General features: G+C 31.6%; 2 long non-coding RNA genes across 2 annotated transcripts; both read right to left on the bottom strand.

Annotated features, from left to right (window-relative positions):
- Positions 1 to 694: 694 nt before the first annotated feature.
- On the bottom strand, positions 695 to 1,903 carry LOC132727097 (uncharacterized). The gene is made up of 2 exons (XR_009625292.1): positions 1,733 to 1,903; positions 695 to 856 (listed from the first exon to the last, which is right to left on the bottom strand). It is a non-coding gene; the product is annotated as an uncharacterized LOC132727097 (long non-coding RNA).
- A 1,555-nt stretch (positions 1,904 to 3,458) lies between these two features.
- On the bottom strand, positions 3,459 to 7,132 carry LOC132727098 (uncharacterized). Its single transcript, XR_009625293.1, has 3 exons — positions 7,028 to 7,132; positions 6,187 to 6,325; positions 3,459 to 3,553 (listed from the first exon to the last, which is right to left on the bottom strand). It is a non-coding gene; the product is annotated as an uncharacterized LOC132727098 (long non-coding RNA).
- Positions 7,133 to 9,064: the final 1,932 nt, after the last annotated feature.

Genomic DNA, 9,064 nt, shown 5'->3' with positions numbered 1-9,064 from the left:
TGGGAGTCCTTTCCGCTGAAGAAGTTCACTTTATTTAAATGGATCAAAACTGCTGTTCACACTGCCACAAATATCTAAAAGGTAAGGCGACAATCAATGACCATAGTCCCAAATAACAGGCCATGAAATATGAAATTTGACTGAATTTGACTTAATTATAAGCCTAAAAGGACTTTTTTCTACCCATTTTCAAATTTAAAAGTACTTAAAGCACACGAAACAAACTTCACACATGTGTATAAAATCTGGAAACAAAGTGATCCCTCGGAAGCATTAATCACAACAAAATTACATGAAAATTGCCGACTCGGTTTGATTGAGTCTGTCTATAATTCAACATTTTGGTCAATGTCCAAGAATTGCACGAGTAATAACCGAATTATATAGCATTTTGTGAACTTAGAAACAATCCTGGTACTTTTTAGAACATATTGCTTTATTGTGGAATATTCTACGTCTTTGCAGCCTACATACAACCTAATCGCCAATGTCATAGAGTTGGCCATGTTTAACATTAAAGATCGTTCACATCTTTGAAATATGATAAGAGTGCTAGATATGACTGCAATAGTGATGGTGATGATGACGATGATGATGACGATGATGATGACGGTGAAGATAATAATCTGATGACAATAGTTATAATAATGATAATAATAATAATGACAACATTGATAATTCGACGACTTTGATATATATGATTTTCTTTTGTATTTTTATATTCTAAACCAACCGAGAAAAACAGACATAAATGCGCACATAATTCTATTTTCCTACTACAACATTACCAATGCAGGATCCAATGTTTATTGACGTCAATGATGGGTTGTCACAAAACGCTTTCGAATAAAAGCATCTGAAATTGGAAACAAGAGCCATGTTAATATGGCCATCCCCCGCCGAATGTGTTTGCTCATTGGAACAATGTAGTAAAGCAGAATTCAATTTTAAGAGGTCTTTTGGTAATGAAAACTAATGACTGAAGTGATTACAGATTTGAAACATATGTGAATACTGATGGCTGAAAATAACAAAGGGCAATAACTGAAAAATAATGCAGGGGTAGGTTATCATTCTTATGTGTTGCACTTCTCCTCAATGAGATCTATCCATCTATTGAGAGTTTCAAGTTGATACCTTTAACACTTTTGAGATTTGCTCCGGACAAAAAGTATGAAAATTAACAAAGAGTAATAACTCAAAAATTATGAAGGGTAGAGTTATCACTATTGTGCATTTACATTGCACACCTCCTGAGTTGGATCTATCCACCTATGAAGTTTCATGTTGATATCTCAAAGGCTTTTTGAGTTAGGTTCTGGACAAAAAATAAGTTTGAAAAATAACAAAGGGCAATAACTGAAAAAATATGCAGGGTAGAGTTATCATTCTTGTGCACTGCACTCCTTCTCAATATGATCTATCCACCTATGAAGTTTCAAGTTGATACCTCAAATACTTTTTGAGATATGCTCCGGACAAAAAATGTCGGACGGAAGGACGGAGATTATTACTATATCCCCGCCGCCTTTTTGGTGGGGGATAAAATGCATAAGAAATGAATGTTTTTATTTGTAAAAGCAGTTATATAGCTTAGTCAAAACTGTTAACCAATTTGATCCACAAATTAAATTAATTCAATTTCATGACGTAAATTTATTTAACGCTGTGATATATTTACTTCTAAAAATAGAAATGTAAGGCAAGTGACTTAACAGTTCGTAAATCTTACTTGTTTAGATATAGGCGTTTGTCAGAACCACATATTGGTGAAGAATCCGTCGAGCATACGATGTTATCTTTCGTCAAACAGAATGCTCTAAGTAATGGGTCTTGGGTCGTTGTTGTGCCGACTTAGTGTAAGATAAAATAATATATTTAAAGATTTAACATGCATACTCTTTCTGATACTCTATCGGCCTTCGTGATTATATTCCTACACATTTGAACTCAACCCGTTGTCATTATTCTACAACAATGCAATCAAAATCAATTTCCTGAATAGATATTACTTAAAATATCTTATATATACTTTCATCCATTATTATCCTAATACATTCTGTATTTATTTAAATACGTCATAAATTGTCCCAGCGGCATATAAGAACAAAAGTTTTGACATATTGTAAATCTTACTTGTTGCGATACAGTCGTTTATCAGAACCGCATATTGGTGAATGTGAATCCGACGAGCAGACAATACTATCTTTGTTTAAGCAGAATGCATGAAAAATTGGGTCTTGGGTTGTGGCAACTAAATGTTAGACAAAACAATACTGAGTTATGTCAAATTTACTTGGTTGATTGTACAAGTACTAACATTCTTTAGAGACTTTGTAACAACTCTTCCGCAATAATATTGGAAATCATCATACTGGTGTAAGATAAGATTTGAAGCAGACGCAAATATTTCAAGGTAGTCTTACTGTAATGCTTTTCCGCCAAAAATATCTAACACTTGCCAATATCGTAGCAAATCGGTTATTTCCGGAACGTTACTTTTTAAAAAAAAAAATCTTTGGCATAAGATGACTTGAAAAAAGTCGCCCCGTACATTCAATCAGAGATGTTATATTTTCGATCCTTAAAGATCGTTCAGCACGACATTATTGTTGTGCTTGTGGTTATTTAGTTCTTTCCATTCGGCAATTTCTTGTTGGATGGTTCCACTATTCCTCACTTGAATACTGTTGAATCACCCTAAGGATATGTGGCCTGCTTTTTAAATTTGTCTTTTGACGTCTTATCTGTGATATGCAGGCTTCATAACCTCTGATCCCCTTTCAAATTTCCTTTTTATTTATTTCCGCTCATTGTTTTCTCGTTCAGGACACACGCATATTTTTACTTGGGGACCATATGCCGCTTTTCATGGAATGGCACTTACGTGTCACATTGAAGGTTCCATGATAACCGCCATATAAACACAGCTGCGGATGTTTCAAAATTCAAAATTGTACCAGTTTAATTTAATTGTTGAATTCTGCTTAAGCCGGTGCTAGGGGGCGTGGACGGTAGTTTGCACTTGACAGTACCGTCCATGAACAGGCTCAATCAAACCGAGCCTGCAACATGTACAATTTTGCCGTGTTGGGCTTTCTTTAGAGATTCTTATTTTCTCTATTTTACAATCACCCATCCTTTATCGCTATGTATTAAATTCTGGATATATACGTATATCTAAAGTTTGAATAATCAGCAAGGAATAGCTTTGCCTAGTCTTTCATCATCTGCGTTAAAATAAAGAGAACAATCAATGTTAATGTGACGATCTGTTGGAAATTTTAATATGGTCACAGATATTCACCATCATCGCGTTGGTCTCAAAGATAAAAGAGCAGGATGGCTCTGGCGTGGAAATCCTAGAAATGGTCATTTACTTCTAGCAGGTAAATGAGAAAACTTCTTTAACATATTGTGTCTTGTCTTCAAATCCTCAAAAAGAAAATAAAACTTGCCAGATGTAGTCGAAATTGTGGTGGTGAGAATACAAGCCCCTGTGTGTTTCGGCTGTAGAGTTTTATCATTGCATCTTGATTGGGAGTAGAAACACCTGTGATAAAACAACATTTATTCAAATCAAGAAGGACATGATAGCCCTGAATTGCATACAAGAAACAACTGTTTTCCAGTGATTATAGAAATGTTTTTTTTTCAAATAAACTTTTAGAAAGACAAGTCAAGCTCAACTTCATCTTGCCTCTCTAGTTATAAAGTTTCCTTCCCCAACACTGATTGTTTTTTATTCTTTACAGTAAATATGATAGGAAACATTAGATTGGTGATCAACAATCCATTAATTTGTGATAAAATTTGCCTATGACTGTCTCTTTTTTTACCTTTCTTAAAAATTAGATAATTACATAATCTCAGTATTTAGATATAGATATAGACTGTTTGTCAGGATGACACCACCGGTCAATATTTATTTAAGATTACATAGGTATACTAGTCAACATGACCAGAAAGTTCACGTTTTAGGTTGAATATTTTTACTCTCTGATAGAAAAAGGAAAAAAATTATAACTTTAACTACGTAGAGGAAAAAAGCAAAAGGTTGTTTTGATGAAATATATTCAGTGAACAAGAAAACTCTTTAAATAAACAACTTTACATACAGGGTGTAAAATTGATTTTGTATGAAACAGTGCAAAATTACTTTGAACAAGTGATAACTTAGTTTGCAAAATGTGATTCTGAATAGAAATAATTAAAACTGATACTAAAGAGCACAAATAATGAAATATGACAAATTACGTAATGACAAGCAAGAAAAACTGCTAAAGTTGACATGAGTTCACTTAAACTTAAGTTTTGTTCCTTAATGTAAAATGCTAAGTTACAAAGTTACAAGAGATTATAAAGTAAAATAAGATGAAAAATAATTTTAGCCATATCTACATGATTTATGAAATAAATTCAAGTTTATTAATATTTAACTTGCTAGTTTGAGTGTTTTTCTTTTGAAAAATTATTTGAATATTACTTAATGAAAAAAAAAACAACAAAAAAAACCCCCAAAAAACAAAAAAAAACTGAGATCAGGGAAAGTGGTTATGCAGCTGGAGAATACCAGTTCAGGATCAGGCTATTCTATATATTATTATTATATTCTCATACTATACAATACTGTAAGTGAGTCTCAGTGAAAAACAATCACCAATCTGTTATACAGTGACAATATCCCATGCACATGAAACATCAGGTTCAACAGTGTGTCCAAATATTTACTGAAATGTGGTTTCTCCAAGTTTGGATCCAATTGAACAAAACTTAAAAAGTTACAACAATTTTTTAACAAAATTCAATAGAAAAATTGAGCATGTTAGTAAGGTACTGAAAACAAATGTCATCTTTCTTAAGGCCTTATTTCATTTCCTTTGGAAAAAATCTCTACACTGACCCTGCAGAAAGATTTATAGAATGATGCAATATGGTGTCCAAATTCTAGAGGTGACAAGAACAGAAGATTGATTCATTTTTACCATTGCGTTTGTGAACACTAAATAGTTCAAGAAATAGATTTTATTCTATACAATTGAACTTTGCCATTGTGCAGAAGTGTCTAGTGAGGTCCTAATTTAGCATGTCAAATAAAAGACAATGTGTAGAGATGTATACTGTTCAGATACAAAGCACATAATCCGAAATCATTTCTTCAAGATCTTTGCAAGCAAGCAGCTCATGACATTAAGATTAAATCCTTTTTTTTTTTAGAAAAATTGCATAACATGTACACATGTATGGAAGACATTGTTTGTTTGTTTGATTGGATTTTACGTCACACCGATACAGTATAGGCAATTTTGGCGACGTTCCAGCTTTACTGGTGGAGGAGGACCGCAGGTGCCCTTCCGTGCATTATTTCAGGCACGAACACGCACCTGAGTGGAACCACCGACGTTCCGTAAGGTATGGAAGACATTCCAACATGAGTTCTTTCCCTTTCATTATTAAATTTGAAGAAATGCCATGGCCTGGGGCATTTTAGATTTAGCGGCTCTTAAAAGAGGCCAATCAAATTAATATGAGCAAACCTGGTAAAAGATAGCTTAAGATTCCTACAAAGTTTGGTGATCATCCATCAATTAGTCCTGTAGAAGGAGACGTAAAAAGATTTTTTCTATTTTTAGCTTTAGAGACCCCTAAAAGGGGCCAATCAAATTCATATGGGCAAATTTGATAACAGACTATCTAAGAATGCTACAGACAAAGTTTGGTGATAATACATCAATTAGTTCAGTACAAAAATGTTTTAAGTTTTTTTTTCTTTTTTTTAGCTTTAGTCCTAAAATGGGCAAGTCAAGTTAATATGAGCAAACTTGATAGAAGGCTACATAAGAATGCTATTGACAAAGTTTGGTGATCAACCATCAATAAGTTCAGTAGAAGAAGACGATTAAAGTTTTATTTTCTATTTTTAGCTTTAGCGGTCCCTAAAAGATTCCAATCAAATTAATATGAGCAAATTTGATTAAAATACTACCTTAGAATGCTACAGACAGAGTTCGGTGATCATCCATCAATCAATTCTGTAGAAGGAGACGTTTAAAGGTTTTTTTCTTTTTTAGCTTTAGCGGCTCCTAAAAGGGGCCAATCAAATCATATGAGCGAATTTGATAAAAGTAAGTGAACAAGTTTATTGGTGCACATTCCATTTTTCAATCAAATACATTACATGCTTACATGTTTTTATATGTAACACCGTCCGTTCCGTAAATCGTTTCATCTTGTGTGCCAGGTGTGTAAGAAACAGTACAATCCATTGTCATAATCTCTTGACACAGATTTGTAGTATTCGATATAGCGTTGACAATACCTAAAACTATTAAACATACATAAAATCAGAACATTGTTAACCAGATAAAATCGGAATTAGAAACTAAAATTTACATTAAAGATCCTGTATGTTGTAATTGAGGTTGTATAACACACTTAAGTGAAATTATGTATATGTATATAATTATGCTAATAAAACAAGTTTCAAACATCGAAGAATATGTAAAATATTTACTGCAAGTATTTGTACATATTATATGTTTTAAAATACATGCATTCATTTCTAATTAAAAAAATGACTTGGACTTTATAAAAAATATTTTTTTATTACCTCCCTTTATTTACATGAAATGTTAAATTCGGTTCTTTATAAGTAATGATTTTTGGAACTTACAAAATTGATCAATCTTAATTTGAACATTACATTTATGATATAAATAAAAAAAATGTGTTACATGATACATTTAAAAGTACTTATTTTCAGATATTACTAACATAATGTGTGCAAAAATATTCTAAGACAACATATTAACCGTAGTTACGATCAGGACATAACTCGTTTGCAGGTCACAATTTAGTAAATGTTGCTTACATTCATGAAAAGTAAAACCCACAAAGAAAACAAGTTGGTATTGTAACACATTTGATAGAGTATATTAAAACAGAAATATATTGGTGTAAAATGATAAATAAATAAATATAAAAACTGTTAGATATTTACATATATTGATTACGTACTAGTACTCACCAATGGTAAATAACAGAAACTTGATCATTGTATCCACTAAGCTATTTCCTATTGTTATTAAAATTGTTTAATTTTCATTCCAGTCATGTGACGTACTATTTTTCAGATGTGTGAAGTTGGCGGCCTAGCGGCCTGGCGGCCTGGCGGCGTGAAGTTGGCGGCCTAGCGGCCTGGCGGCGTGAAGTTGGCGGCCTAGCGGCCTGGCGGCCCAGCGGCGTGAAGTTGGCGGCCCAGCGGCCTAGCGGCGTGAAGTTGGCGGCCTAGCGGCCAAAAAATTTTAATGTTGTAAAAAATGTTTTTTTAACAATAAAACGGCATTTAATGAAGTTTTAAAGATAATTATTGTTATTTAAACGATATATCTAAAGAAAAAATCACTTTCAGAAATTATTTTAATTTTGTCATTTTTGTGAAGTTGGAGGCCCAGCGGCCTAGCGGCCTAGCGGCCCAAAATTTTATTGTTGTAAAAATGTTTTTTTTTAACAATAAAAACGACATTTAATGAAGTTTTAAAGATAATTATTGTTATTTAAACGATATATCTAAAGAAAAAATCACTTTCAGAAATTATTTTAATTTTGTCATTTTTGTGAAGTTGGCGGCCCAGCGGCCTAGCGGCCTAGCGGCCCAAAATTTTAATGTTGTAAAAATGTTTTTTTTTTAACAATAAAAACGGCATTTAATGAAGTTTTAAAGATAATTATTGTTATTTAAACGATATATCTAAAGAAAAAATCATTTTCAGAGATTTTTTTTAATTTTGTCATTTTTGTGAAGTTGGCGGCCCAGCGGCCTAGCGGTCTAGCGGCCCAAAATTTTAATGTTGTAAAAATGTTTTTTTTACAATAAAACGGCATTTAATGAAGTTTTAAAGATAATTATCGTTATCTAAACGATATATCTAAACAAAAAATCACTTTCAGAAATTATTTTAATTTTGTCATTTTTGTGAAGTTGGCGGCCCAGCGGCCTAGCGGCCCAAAATTTTTATGTTGTAAAAATGTTTTTTTTAACAATAAAACGGCATTTAATGAAGTTTTAAAGATAATTATTGTTATTTAAACGATATATCTAAAGAAAAAATCATTTTCAGAGATTTTTTTAATTTTGTCATTTTTGTGAAGTTGGCGGCCCAGCGGCCTAGCGGCCTAGCGGCCCAAAATTTTAATGTTGTAAAAATGTTTTTTTTAACAATAAAACGGCATTTAATGAAGTTTTAAAGATAATTATTGTTATTTAAACGATATATTGTTACGAGCCAGGCGTAACGAGAAAGAAAAGCCAGCAACAAACTTGTAACAATAACAAATTTATTACAGAAAAATTATTAAAAAAAAAATAAAATAACAAATTATCTTTACAAATACCTGAAGTCCAAATAAAAATTACAAATGTCTAGTCTGATCCTGGAATGATCCTTTTTTAATAGCACAGTTAAATCCAAGTTAAATCCAAGAACACTTTAGAATAAATTCCCCACAATAAAATCCACAAGAATAATTAATAATCCAAGCTCCAATAAATCACTTAATTTCCAAGTTGAATAATACTCCAAATATACTGATTTTTAAAAAGACACTGATATTTAAAAAAGGAAAAATTTGATTCTTAAAAAAAATAAGTTTTAATAAAAAATGTCCCCTTTTATATATTTTAAAACAAGGGAATTTTTCCAAAAAGGTCTATTTTTATCAAGAAATATAATTAGCCTTAAACAAAAAAAACCCATTCCAAAAGGGGTTTCTAATCAAAATTTTCCATGATTTTTTCTAAAAATTAAAAAACCTTCAAGAAATTACTTTTTATTTTTTGTTTTTTTAAAAATAGAAAAATAATATTGGAAATTTTCCCCAAACGGGTTTCAATAAAAAAATTTATATTTTTAAAAATATTTTCTTTAACTTTAACATTTCCCCCTTTTAAAGAAAAAAAAAATATGAATAAAAGGGAATTTATTTTTTTACAAAAAATTTAAAAACAATGTAATTTACAAAAAAAGGGGGAAAAAAGTAAAAAAATTTTATAATTCAATATTTG

Source organism: Ruditapes philippinarum, unplaced genomic scaffold (genome assembly GCF_026571515.1).
Source record: "Ruditapes philippinarum isolate M1 unplaced genomic scaffold, ASM2657151v2 ctg870_1_1_1_1, whole genome shotgun sequence".
In the NCBI taxonomy this organism is placed as follows: domain Eukaryota; kingdom Metazoa; phylum Mollusca; class Bivalvia; order Venerida; family Veneridae; genus Ruditapes; species Ruditapes philippinarum.
Note: the sequence above shows the minus strand (reverse complement) of the source record. Positions and strands in the feature narration are given on the sequence as shown.